We start from the raw sequence: 12,756 nt of genomic DNA, 5'->3' as shown, positions 1-12,756 counted from the left end.
AGGTCTACGAGAGATGTTTCGCATCTCGGGAAGCAAAAAGGAGTGCAACACGAGGACTTCCCAGGGGGTCACCCATCTTAGTACTACTCTCGCCCAAGCACGCTTAACTTCGGAGTTTTGATGGGATCCGGTGCTTTAGTGCTGGTATGATCGCACCCGTTTCGGGTGCTTCGTCCCTCGCCTATGTGCACGTCGTAGCAGGCGCATCAACGTCCGGAGCCTCTTGCCCATCACGAAACCGTCGGCGCTTTCTCGAACGATCACGAAATCCCTATTGCAAGCTCTCTCCGAGCCCTAGCCCAACGACTGCGTATCGGTCATGGCAAGTGCACGCCGAAACCATCGTCACTTTCTAGAACGATCTCGGAATCACTATTGCCACCCCAATCCGGAAAACTCTCTCCGAGCCCCACGATACTGACTGCGTAGCGATGAAAGCAAATTCCGAGCCCGAAAACAATCGTCTCGGAGGCCTACGGGAGATGTTTCGTATGTCGGGACGCAAAAAGGAGTGTGACAAGAGGACTTCCTACGGTGTCACCCATCCTAGTACTACTCTTGCCCAAGCACGCTTAACTTCAGAGTTCTGAAGGGATCCAGAGTTTAGGGATGGTATGATCTCACCCGTTTCGGGTGCTTTGTCCCTCGCCTATGTGCACGTCGTGGCCGGCGCATCAACGTCTGGAGCCTCTTGCCCGTCACAAAACCGTTGGCGCTTTCTCGAACGATTTTGAAACCCCTATTGCAAGCTCTCTCTGAGCCCTAGCCCAACGATTACGTATCGGTCATGGCAAGCGCGCGCCGAAACCATTTGCACTTTCTAGAAATATCTCGGATTCGCTGTTGCGACCCCATTCCGGAAAGCTCTCCCCGAGACCCACGAAACTAACTGCGTAGCGGTCACGGCAAATTCCGAGCCCCAAAACAATCGTCTCGGAGGCCTACGTGAGATGTTTCGTATCTCGGGATGGAAAAAGGACTGAAACACGAGGACTTCCCTGGTTGTCACCCATCCTAGTACTACTCTCGCCCAAGCACGCGTAACTTCAGAGTTCTGATGGGATCCGCTACTTTAGTGCCGGTATGATCGCACCCGTTTCGGGTGCTTCGTCCCTCACCTATGTGCATGTCGCAGTGGGCGCATCAACGTCCAGAGCCTCTTGCCCGTCACAAAACCGTTGATTCTTTCTCGAACGATCACGAAATCCCTATTGCAAGCTCTCTCCGAGCCCTAGCCCAACGACTGCGTATCGGTCACGGCAAGCGCACGACGAAACCATCGGCACTTTCTCGAACGATCTCGGAATCGCTATTGCGACCCCATTCCAGAAATCTCTCTCCGAGCCCCACGATACTGACTGCGTAGCAGTCACGGCAAATTCCGAGCCCTAAAACAATCGTCTCGGAGGCCTACGGGAGATGTTTCGTATCTCGGGACGCAAAAAGGAGTGCAACAAGAGGACTTCCCAGGGGGTCACCCATCCTAGTACTACTCACGCCCAAGCACGCTTAACTTCGGAGTTCAGATGGGATCCGGAGCTTAAGTGCTGGTATTATCGCACTCGTTTCGCTTGTTTCGTCCCTCGCCTATGTGCACATCGCGGCTGGCGCATCAACGTCCGGAGCCTCTTGCCCATCACGAAACTGTCGATGCTTTCTCGAACGATCACGAAATCCCTATTGCAAGCTTTCTCCGAGCCCTAGCCCGACAACTGCCTATCGGTCACGGCAAGCGCTGTAATATCCCATTAGTCCCACATCGGAAGTGGGGAATGTGTGTGATTAGCTTATAAGGGCCTGATGAGTGTACTACGTAACCTCCCGCTTAAGCATTTTGGTCCGTCGTTGAGGACCAAAATGGAGATATCGGCCAGTTGGCTCATCAGACCCGGGTCGTGACATTTGGTATCAAAGCCGACCTAGCATTAGGGCAGGGTGAGAGGGCTGCAGTAGGAAAGGGCTACCCGTGGATGGAGTCAGAGAACTCATCACGACCCGGGTCTGATGAGCCAACTGGCCGATATCTCCATTTTGGTCCTCAACGACGGACCAAAATGCTTAAGCGGGAGGTAACGTAGTACACTCATCAGGCCCTTATAAGCTAATCACACACATTCCCCACTTCCGATGTGGGACTAATGGGATATTACACTATCCCCAACTCAATTAGCTTGACGTCCTCGTCAAGGCCCGACATATCCCAGATCGAACCCTAGCATAGTGCATGTGAGGTTTAACTCAGTGGTGGCTCCACGCCGTGATGAGTTCTCTGACTCCATCCACGGGTAGCCCTTTCCTACTGCAGCCCTCTCACCCTGCCCTAATGCTAAGTCGGCTCTGATACCAAATGTCATGACCCGGGTCTGATGAGCCAACTGGCCGATATCTCCATTTTGGTCCTCAACGACGGACCAAAATGCTTAAGCGGGAGGTAACGTAGTACACTCATCAGGCCCTTATAAGCTAATCACACACATTCCCCACTTCCGATGTGGGACTAATGGGATATTACACTATCCCCAACTCAATTAGCTTGACGTCCTCGAGGTTCTAGGTAGTCCCGAAACAAAGTCCATAGTAATACATTCCCATTTCCATTCAGGAATAACTAAAGGTTGCAGTAACCCTCCAGGTCTTTGGTGTTCTACTTTGATACCAAATGTCACGACCCGGGTCTGATGAGCCAACTGGCCGATATCTCCATTTTGGTCCTCAACGACGGACCAAAATGCTTAAGCGGGAGGTAACGTAGTACACTCATCAGGCCCTTATAAGCTAATCACACACATTCCCCACTTCCGATGTGGGACTAATGGGATATTACACTATCCCCAACTCAATTAGCTTGACGTCCTCGTCAAGGCCCGACATATCCCAGATCGAACCCTAGCATAGTGCATGTGAGGTTTAACTCAGTGGTGGCTCCACGCCGTGATGAGTTCACTGACTCCATCTACGGGTAGCCCTTTCCTACTGCAGACCTCTCACCCTGCCCAAATGCTAGGTCGGCTCTGATACCAAATGTCACGACCCGGGTCTGATGAGCCAACTGGCTGATATATCCATTTTGGTCCTCAACGACGGACCAAAATGCTTAAGCGGGAGGTTACGTAGTACACTCATCAGGCCCTTATAAGCTAATCACACACATTCCCCACTTCCGATGTGGGACTAATGGGATATTACACTATCCCCAACTCAATTAGCTTGACGTCCTCGTCAAGGCCCGACATATCCCAGATCGAACCCTAGCATAGTGCATATGAGGTTTAACTCAGTGGGCTCCACGCCGTGATGAGTTCTCTGACTCCATCCAGGGGTAGCCCTTTCCTATTGCAGCCCTCTCACCCTGCCCTAATGCTAGGTCGGCTCTGATACCAAATGTCACGACCCGGGTCTGATGAGTCAACTGGCCGATATCTCCATTTTGGTCCTCAACGAGGGACCAAAATGCTTAAGCGGGAGGTAAACTGGCCGATATCTCCATTTTGGTCCTCAACGACGGACCAAAATGCTTAAGCGGGAGGTAATGTAGTACACTCATCAGGCCCTTATAAGCTAATCACACACATTCCCCACTTCCGATGTGGGACTAATGGGATATTACAATATCCCCAACTCAATTAGCTTGACGTCCTCGTCAAGGCCCGACATATCCCAGATCGAACCCTAGCATAGTGCATGTGAGGTTTAACTCAATGGTGGCTCCACGCCATGATGAGTTCTCTGACTCCATCCACGGGTAGCCCTTTCCTACTGCAGCCCTCTCACCCTGCCCAAATGCTAGGTCGGCTCTGATACCAAATGTCACGACCCGGGTCTGATGAGCCAACTGGCTCATATCTCCATTTTGGTCCTCAACGACGGACCAAAATGCTTAAGCGGGAGGTTACGTAGTACACTCATCAGGCCCTTATAACCTAATCACACACATTCCCCACTTCCGATGTGGGACTAATGGGATATTACACTATCCCCAACTCAATTAGCTTGACGTCCTCGTCAAGGCCCGACATATCCCAGATCGAACCCTAGCATAGTGCATATGAGGTTTAACTCAGTGGTGGCTCCACGCCGTGATGAGTTCTCTGACTCCATCCACGGGTAGCCCTTTCCTACTGCAGCCCTCTCACCCTGCCCTAATGCTAGGTCGGCTCTGATACCAAATGTCACGACCCGGGTCTGATGAGCCAACTGGCCGATATCTCCATTTTGGTCCTCAACGACGGACCAAAATGCTTAAGCGGGAGGTTACGTAGTACACTCATCAGGCCCTTATAAGCTAATCACACACATTCCCCACTTCCGATGTGGGACTAATGGGATATTACAAGCGCACGCCGAAACCATCGGCACTTTCTAGAACGATCTCGGAATCGCTATTGCGACCCCAATACGAAAAGCTCTATCCAAGCCCCACGATACTGACTACTTAGCGGTCACGGCAAATTCCGAGCCCCAAAACAATCGTCTCGGAGGCCTACGGGAAATGTTTCGTATCTCGGGACGCAAAAAGGAGTGCGACACGAGGACTTTCCAGGGGGTCACCCATCCTAGTACTACTCCCGCCCAAGCACGCTTAACTTCGGAGTTCTGATGGGTTCCGGAGCTTAAGTGTTGGTATGATCGCACCCGTTTCGCTTGCTTCGTACCTCGCCTATGTGCACATCGCGGCTGGCGCATCAACGTCCGGAGCCTCTTACCCGTCACGAAACCGTCGATGCTTTCTCGAACGATCATGAAATCACTATTGCAAGCTCTCTCTGAGCCCTAGACCAACGACTGTGTATCGGTCACGGCAAGCGCACATCGAAACCATCGGCACTTTCTAGAACGATCTCGGAATCGCTATTGCGACCCCAATCCAGAAAGCTCTCTCCGAGCCCCACTATACTGACTGCGTAGCGGTCACGGCAAATTCCGAGGCCCAAAACAATCGTCTCGGAGGCCTACGGGAGATGTTTCGTATCTCGGGGCGCAAAAAGGAGTGCGACACGAGGACTTTCCAGGGGGTCACCCATCCTAGTACTACTCTCGCCCAAGCACGCATAACTTCGGAGTTCTAATGGCATCCGGAGCTTAAGTGCTGGTATGATCGCACCCGTTTCACTTGCTTCGTCCCTCGCCTATGTGCACATCGCGGTAGGCGCATCAACTTCCGAAGCCTCTTGCTCGTCACAAAACCATCGATGCTTTCTCGAACGATCACAAAATCCCTATTGCAAGCTCTCTCCGAGCCCTAGCCCAATGACTGCGTATCGGTCACGACAAGCGCACCCCGAAACCATCGGCACTTTCTAGAATAATCTCGGAATCGCTATTGCCACCCCAATCCGGAAAGCTCTCTCCGAGCCCCACGATATTGACTACTTAGCAGTCACGGCAAATTATGAGCCCCAAAACAATCGTCTCGGAGGCCTACGGGAGATGTTTCGTATCCCGGGACGCAAAAAGGAGTGCGATACGGGGACTTTCCAGGGCGTCACCCATCCTAGTACAACTCTCGCCCAAGCACGCTTAACTTCGGAGTTCTGATGGGATCCGGAGCTTAAGTGCTGGTATGATCGCATCCGTTTCACTTGCTTCGTCCCTCGCCTATGTGCACATCGCGGTTGGCGCATCAACGTCCGGATACTCTTTCCCGTCACGAAACCCTCGATGCTTTCTCGAACGATCACGAAATCCCTATTGCAAGCTCTCTCAGAGCCCTAGCCCAACGACTGCGTATCAGTCACGGCAAGCGCACGCCGAAACCATCGGCACTTTCTAGAACGATCTCGGAATCGCTATTGCGACCCCAATCTGGAAAGCTCTCTCCGAGCCCCACTATACTGACTGCGTAGCGGTCACGGCAAATTCCGTGCCCGAAAACAATCGTATCGGAGGTCTACGGGAGATGTTTCATATCTCGGGACGCAAAAAGGAGTGCAACACGAGGACTTACCAGGGGGTCACCCATCCTAGTACTACTCTCGCCCAAGCACGCTTAACTTCGGAGTTCTGATGGGATCCAGTGCTTTAGTGCTGGTATGATCGCACCGGTTTCGGGTGCTTCGTCCCTCGCCTATGTGCACGTCATGGCCGGCGCATCAACGTCCGGAGCCTCTTGTCCGTCACGAAACCGTCGGTGCTTTCTCGAACGATCACGAAATCCCTATTGTAAGCTCTCTCCGTGCCCTAGCCCAACGATTGCGTATCGGTCACGGCAAGCGCACGCCGAAACCATCGGCACTTTCTAGAACGATCTCGAAATCGCTATTACGACCCCAATCCAGAAAGCTCTCTCCAAGACCCACGATACTGACTGCGTAGCAGTCACGGCAAATTCCGAGCCCCAAAACAATCGTCTCAGAGGCCTGCGTGAGATGTTTCGTATCTCGGTTTGCAAAAAGGAGTGCAACACGAGGACTTCCCTGGGTGTCACCCATCCTAGTACTACTCTCGCCCAAGCACGCGTAACTTCAGAATTCTGATGGGATCCGGTGCTTTAGTGCTGGTATTATCGCACCCGTTTCGGGTGCTTCGTCCCTCGCCTATGTGCACGTCGCAGCGGGCGCATCAACGTTCGGAGCCTCTTGCCCATCACGAAACCGTCGGCGCTTTCTCGAACGATCACGAAATCCCTATTGCAAGCTCTCTCCGAGCCCTAGCCCAACGACTGCGTATCGGTCACGGCAAGCAAACGCCGAAACCATCGGCACTTTCTAGAACGATCTCGGAATCACTATTGCCACCCCAATCCGGAAAGCTCTCTCCGAGCCCCATGATACTGACTGCGTAGCGGTCACGGCAAATTCCGTGCCCCAAAATAATCGTCTCGGAGGTCTACGGGAGATGTTTCGTATCTCGGGAAGCAAAAAGGAGTGCAACAGGAGGACTTCCCAAGGGGTCACCCATCTTAGTACTACTCTCGCCCAAGCACGCTTGACTTCGGAGTTCTGATGGGATCCGGTGCTTTAGTGCTGATATGATCGCACCGGTTTCGAGTGCTTCGTCCCTCGCCTATCTGCACGTCGCGGCCGACGCATCTACGTCCGGATCCTCTTGCCCGTCACAAAATCGTCAGCGCTTTCTCGAACGATCACGAAATCCCTATTGCAAGCTCTCTCTGAGCCCTAGCCCATCGACCGCGTATCGGTCACGGCAAGCTTGCGCCGAAACAATCGGCACTTTCTCGAACGATCTCGGAATCGCTATTGTGACCCCAATCCGGATAGCTCTTTCCGAGCCCCACGATACTGACTGCGTAGCGGTCATGGCAAATTCCGTGACCCAAAACAATTGTCTCGGAGGTCTACGGCAGATGTTTCGCATCTCGGGAAGCAAAAAGGAGTGCAACACGAGGACTTCCCATGGGGTCACCCATCCTAGTACTACTCTCGCCCAAGCACGCTTAACTTCGGAGTTCTGAAGGGATCCGAAGCTTAAGTGCTGGTATGATCGCACCCGTTTCGCTTGCTTCGTCACTCGCCTATGTGCACATCGCGGCTGGCACATCAACATCCGGAGCCTCTTGCCCGTCACGAAACCATCGATGCTTTCTCGAACGATCACGAAATCCCTATTGCAAGCTCTCTCCGAGCCCTAGCCCAACGACTGCATATCGGTCATGGCAAGCGCACGCCGAAACCATCGACACTTTCTAGAACGATCTCGGAATCGCTATTGCGACCCCAATCCAGAAAGCTCTCTCCGAGCCCCACGATACTGACTGCGTAACGGTCACGGCAAATTTCGTGCCCCAAAACAATCGTCTCGGAGGTCTACGGGAGATTTTTCGCATCTCGGGAAGCAAAAAGGAGTGGAACACGAGGACTTCCCATGGGGTCACCCATCTTAGTATTACTCTTGCCCAAGCACGCTTAACTTCGGAGTTCTGATGGGAACCGGTGCTTTAGTGCCGATATGATCGCACTGTTGAATCTCGTATTTTGATGATGAAACTACTTGATATATGTTTATGATTTAATCTACGTTTTGAGTGACGCAGGATGCCTCGATCAGGATGAGACAATTAAAGCAGGAAAATCATGTTGTGCCAGAGGAACATGTTAGAAGATTGGACGTCGGGCCGGTGGATCGGTCGACGTATCGACAGAAGGCTTCGGGCCGTGGACTCGGGCATCGAGCCAAGAAGAGCGGGTATTGTGCCAAGGATATCGGAGTTGCGGAGCCAACTAGCCGATTGGGCAATAGGCCGCAGGAAAGGACAATGCGCCGAAGAATCGGACGAAGCGTCGAGGGACCAATGACATGCCGGACAACTTGGTTAATTGCTTACGATTAATTGTCTCGATCGAAGTTTTGTTTACATGTGCAGGATTAACTACGATGAAAGTAAGACATGCAGCAGGAGTTGCGCCGGAGTCATGACAATGATCACGTTGGGAGTTCGAGAGCTCGACGGAAGTTCGGACAGTCGTCGGATGTTCTGCGGGAATAAATCCGAGAAGTCCAGAAGCTTGCCAAAGGAGCTCGTCGGAACTTGCCAAGTGGATCGTCGCAGTCCAGGAGTTTGCCGGAAGTCTGCAGGAGCATCACCGAGGGTTCATCGGATGATCGACGGAAGTTCACCGGAAACTCGCCGGAAGAAGCGAGTGACGCACCGAAGCAAGCTGCAGAATATGTCTTAGGAAATAATCGTAGTTAGCACTTTGATTAAGTTAGAAATGGGAGATGATCCCATTAGCTTAATCCTGGGGCAATTGGGCCCCTGAAGAACTCAAATTGGGTCGAATGGTTCAACCCATTCGGACCCAGGTTGCTGTGGGAGGTGCAACCGCCCAGGCTATGTCTCCCAGCGAGACTGGGCGGTGCAACCGCCCCAGCCAAGAGGTGCAACCGCCCAGGGCTCAGTCTCCGAGCGAGACTGGGCGGTGCAACCTCCTTTGTCAGGAGGTAGCACCGCCAGAGCTCAAGTTTCGAGCTTTGCCAAGCGGTGCAACCTCTCTAGTCAGGCAGTGCAACCGCTTGAGCTCGGTCTTCGAGCTCTGGCAGAGCGGTGCAACCGCCCCCGACAGAGAGGTGCAACCGCCTGGGCTCAGTCCTCGAGCTCTGCCAGGCGGTGCAACCTCTCCAGTCAGGAGGTGCAACCGCCTGATCCCGGAATTCCGAGATTTGATCGTTTTGAGCTCCAAATTTGAACTGAGTTGGGGCCTCTAAATACCCCACCCATTCAACACTAAAAAGATATAGAACTACACCGAATTCTTGATCTTTTCTGTGATTCTAAGAGCTCAAATTTGTGTTAAGTCCAAAAGTTCTCCTCTTTCTGTTCTTCAAGTCTTGGGTTGTAAAGAGAGGAGAGAAAGGTTCTGTAAGGGTTGTCTCCTGAGCCCGTCAAAAGGAGTGAAACTGTAAAAGGGCAGTTGGCCTTCGCCTATTGAAGGAAGGCCTCTAGTTGACGTCGGTAACCTCGTCGGTGGACGAAGCCAAAAGTGGAGTAGGTCAAGACTGACCGAACCACTCTAAATCTATGGTTTGAGTTTATTTTGAGCACTTTATCATTACTGCAAACCTCCTTCATAGCTACTGCTCTCTGCGCTTTTACGAACAAGTTTCTTTGTTCTGATCTTTCCGAATCTGCATTCAGTCGTAAATCGGTGTTTTCGTACAATCTTTACATTGCAGTTTACATTTACGTTTTGATTCTATTTATAACTGCAAACTGTCTTCTGCACTTTTACGAACGAGTTTCTTTGCAGTTTACGTTTACGTTTTGATTCCATTTATAACTGCAAACTGCGCTTAGATGCAATCTGCACTTAGACGCAAACTTCGCTTAGACGTAAACTGCGCTTAGACGCAATCTGAGCTTAGACGCAAACTGCGCTTAGATGCAAACTGCGCTTAGATGCAATCTGCATTTAGACGCAAACTGCATTTAGACGCAAACTGCATAAACTGCGCTTAGACGCAAATTGTGTTTAGACTTAAACTGCACTTAATCATAAGTAATCTTAGAATCAGCTTTTGCATCAAAATAGTTTTTATCGAACGAACGCAGCTTTCGTTTTTAATTGCTGAAAGATTTCCGCTGCACTAATTCACCCACCCCCTCTTAGTGCTCTCGATCCTAACAATTGGTATTAGAGCGGGGTATTTCTCATTTCGGATTTACACCCGAGAGAAATGGCTCTTCAAGAGGGCTTTTCGGTCTTTCGTCCACCGTTCTTTAACGGATTGGACTACACTTATTGGAAAACTCGAATGAGAGTCTTCTTGATTTCTCTAAATCTGGATTTATGGAATATCGTTGAAAACGATTTTCAACTTCCCTCTAAACCGATGAACGAATAGTCAGATTTAGAGAAGAAGTATTTTTCTTTAAACGCAAAGGCTATGAATGCCTTATTTTGCGCTTTGGACAAAAATGAGTTCAATCGGGTTTCTTTATGCGAAACGGCTTTCGATATTTGGCGCACTCTTGAAATCACGCACGAGGGAACTAGTAGAGTCAAAGACTCGAAAGTTAATATTTTACTGCATGATTTCGAGCTTTTTCAAATGAAGCCAAGCGAAACCATTGGTGACATGTACACCCGTTTTACGGATGTCGTCAATGGTTTAAGAGCTCTTGGCAAATGTTTTTCGAACTCTGAACTTGTGAACAAGATTTTGCGTTCTCTTTCTAAGAAGTGGGATTCAAAAGTAACGGCTTTACAAGAAACAAAAGATTTAAATATGTTTCTACTTGAAGAACTAATTGGTTCATTGATCACATATGAAATGACGTGCAATACACGTGAAGAACTTGAGAACCACCTTCCAAATAACAGGAAGGATTTGGGACATAGAACATTTGAAGACCACTCGAGCATAAGCTCAAGTGATGGTGAACTTAAACTACAATTGAAACAAAAATTAAAAAGTAAAAAGAACGGAACTACTTGCTTTGAACACAAGAAGAAGAACAAAAATTGGGATGAATCGAGCTCCTCTGAAGACGAGGAGAAAATCAACCAAGGCGAGGTGGCAAACTATGCCTTTACGCCTTTCGACGCTGAGGTAATCAAAATGCCTTTAATTTACTTCGAAATTACATGATGTTTTTCATGATGCATTTTTCTTTTTCTTTAAATTTTCTTGAAAATTACATTTTTAATAATTTAATAATAAAAATGCAAAAATATGATCATGCTTGTAATTTTGAAAATGAAAAAGAAAATTGCATGTCTTATGTTAATGCAAGATAGAAATCTAATGATTGTACACCTAGTGAGATTAAATCTTATTTATGTGCTTGAGAAGCAAGAATATATATTTTGATGATTTTTATTGATTTTCAGTGACGATACATGGCTTTTGTCTAGAAGGCTTGATATTTTTCATTGTCTTTGTTTGTTAAATATGATGTATGGTTTTGACATAAGAATGAAGAGTTGAGCATGCTATTATAAAGTCAATCATATAAATTAAAACTAAAGAAGTTTTAGGCATTTATAAGAATCATTCAAAATTATGTTCAATGAAACCTTGCTTAATGTTGCAATGAAAATATTAAAGTTTTGATACTATGATTTAACGATTTTATGCATGAGATTTTAAAGTTATACATGATGATTTTTGTGATTGATGGTTTTATGATGAAATTCATTTTATGATCCTAAACGTTGATGCATGTTTTCATTTGACATAAATAAAAAGGCATGCTAACATGAAATCGATCACTTAAGATGAAACACTTAAAAAAGGGGAGAAATATATGAATTGATGCTATAAACACTATGCTATGATTATCCCATGCTTGCATCACCAAGAAATATATGATTGCTATCATTGCTATATGCCCTGTATCAAGGTATCAAACAAAAATTTGCATCATACGAGTTGATATCTTACCATGTGATGCAATGCTACACTTGCTAAAATATTCGAAATATGTACATCATGCCCTGTATCAAGATATCAAACAAAATCTTGCTTTACAGTTTTACGCATTGATATCTTATCATATGATGAAATGCTACAATTGATGAACACTTGAAATGTAATCCTCTATCTTATTGATTTTTCAATAAATCTATGCTTGTCATACATGAATTTATTGAATGTAATTTTGAGGATGATTTCAGATTTGACAAATGCTTGATTCGTATAAGATACACTTTAAATATGAATCATGCTTCAATCATGTTAAATGCTTCAATCATTTTCTATCTCTAGAGTTCTCGATTTTGATGAAATACAAGTGATAAATTCATTTATGATATCTTGTAAATCACTTGAATTATGAATGAGTTTTTTTTTTTATGATGTGTTAAAAGAATCACTTAAAAAGAAAATGCTTTTTTTTTTTTGGTAAGTAAAAGTAAATTGATTATGTGTAAAGTTTCTACAACTAGCTTTATCTATACAAGTCATAGACAAAGCCAAGTAACTCATAGAGTGCGAATGCGATAGTTATGACTACACATGCTGTAGACTATAACTACCTGTGGGTACATTATTTGGCATCATTCCCAAGATCTTTAGCTAATAGCAAAATTAAATTTTATAAAAATATCTTTTTCTCTTCGGGTGAAGTGCTCGGTTTTGAGATCATGCTCCATACAGGATCTTGAGTCTCTAATAATCTCTTTCAAGAGCTGAGCATTGTTTGTGTGTTGATATTCAAAGATTCTATTACATCTCTCCTTCCACATCCACCAAATAGCGCATCTGAAAGTAACCTTTGCCAGTTGTGTAAGAGGCCCTTTTCTTGAGAAACATTGCATAAGGTCGCCTAGTTCTTGGTGCAAGTTTGGTTGCGGCAGT

At 47.7% G+C, this 12,756-nt stretch overlaps 10 non-coding genes and 2 pseudogenes across 10 annotated transcripts; all 12 read right to left on the bottom strand.

Moving 5' to 3' along the window:
• Nucleotides 1-39: 39 nt before the first annotated feature.
• On the bottom strand, nucleotides 40-158 carry LOC135588532 (5S ribosomal RNA). The gene has a single exon (XR_010476318.1). It is a non-coding gene; the product is annotated as a 5S ribosomal RNA (ribosomal RNA).
• Nucleotides 159-508: 350 nt separating this feature from the next.
• LOC135592604 (5S ribosomal RNA) lies at nucleotides 509-626 on the bottom strand (annotated as a pseudogene).
• A 350-nt stretch (nucleotides 627-976) lies between these two features.
• On the bottom strand, nucleotides 977-1,095 carry LOC135592525 (5S ribosomal RNA; annotated as a pseudogene).
• Nucleotides 1,096-1,445: 350 nt separating this feature from the next.
• Nucleotides 1,446-1,564, bottom strand: LOC135593858 (5S ribosomal RNA). The gene has a single exon (XR_010479853.1). It is a non-coding gene; the product is annotated as a 5S ribosomal RNA (ribosomal RNA).
• Nucleotides 1,565-4,515: 2,951 nt separating this feature from the next.
• LOC135589008 (5S ribosomal RNA) lies at nucleotides 4,516-4,634 on the bottom strand. Its single transcript, XR_010476570.1, has one exon. It is a non-coding gene; the product is annotated as a 5S ribosomal RNA (ribosomal RNA).
• Nucleotides 4,635-4,984: 350 nt separating this feature from the next.
• On the bottom strand, nucleotides 4,985-5,103 carry LOC135592015 (5S ribosomal RNA). The gene has a single exon (XR_010478786.1). It is a non-coding gene; the product is annotated as a 5S ribosomal RNA (ribosomal RNA).
• A 350-nt stretch (nucleotides 5,104-5,453) lies between these two features.
• On the bottom strand, nucleotides 5,454-5,572 carry LOC135591299 (5S ribosomal RNA). Its single transcript, XR_010478469.1, has one exon. It is a non-coding gene; the product is annotated as a 5S ribosomal RNA (ribosomal RNA).
• A 350-nt stretch (nucleotides 5,573-5,922) lies between these two features.
• Nucleotides 5,923-6,041, bottom strand: LOC135594012 (5S ribosomal RNA). The gene has a single exon (XR_010479952.1). It is a non-coding gene; the product is annotated as a 5S ribosomal RNA (ribosomal RNA).
• A 350-nt stretch (nucleotides 6,042-6,391) lies between these two features.
• Nucleotides 6,392-6,510, bottom strand: LOC135592343 (5S ribosomal RNA). Its single transcript, XR_010479004.1, has one exon. It is a non-coding gene; the product is annotated as a 5S ribosomal RNA (ribosomal RNA).
• Nucleotides 6,511-6,860: 350 nt separating this feature from the next.
• On the bottom strand, nucleotides 6,861-6,979 carry LOC135590947 (5S ribosomal RNA). The gene has a single exon (XR_010478356.1). It is a non-coding gene; the product is annotated as a 5S ribosomal RNA (ribosomal RNA).
• Nucleotides 6,980-7,329: 350 nt separating this feature from the next.
• Nucleotides 7,330-7,448, bottom strand: LOC135593217 (5S ribosomal RNA). Its single transcript, XR_010479455.1, has one exon. It is a non-coding gene; the product is annotated as a 5S ribosomal RNA (ribosomal RNA).
• A 350-nt stretch (nucleotides 7,449-7,798) lies between these two features.
• Nucleotides 7,799-7,917, bottom strand: LOC135592461 (5S ribosomal RNA). The gene has a single exon (XR_010479068.1). It is a non-coding gene; the product is annotated as a 5S ribosomal RNA (ribosomal RNA).
• Nucleotides 7,918-12,756: the final 4,839 nt, after the last annotated feature.

Source organism: Musa acuminata, chromosome BXJ1-1 (assembly GCF_036884655.1).
Source record: "Musa acuminata AAA Group cultivar baxijiao chromosome BXJ1-1, Cavendish_Baxijiao_AAA, whole genome shotgun sequence".
Lineage (NCBI taxonomy): Eukaryota > Viridiplantae > Streptophyta > Magnoliopsida > Zingiberales > Musaceae > Musa > Musa acuminata.
This window is presented reverse-complemented; position numbering and strand designations above follow the sequence as displayed.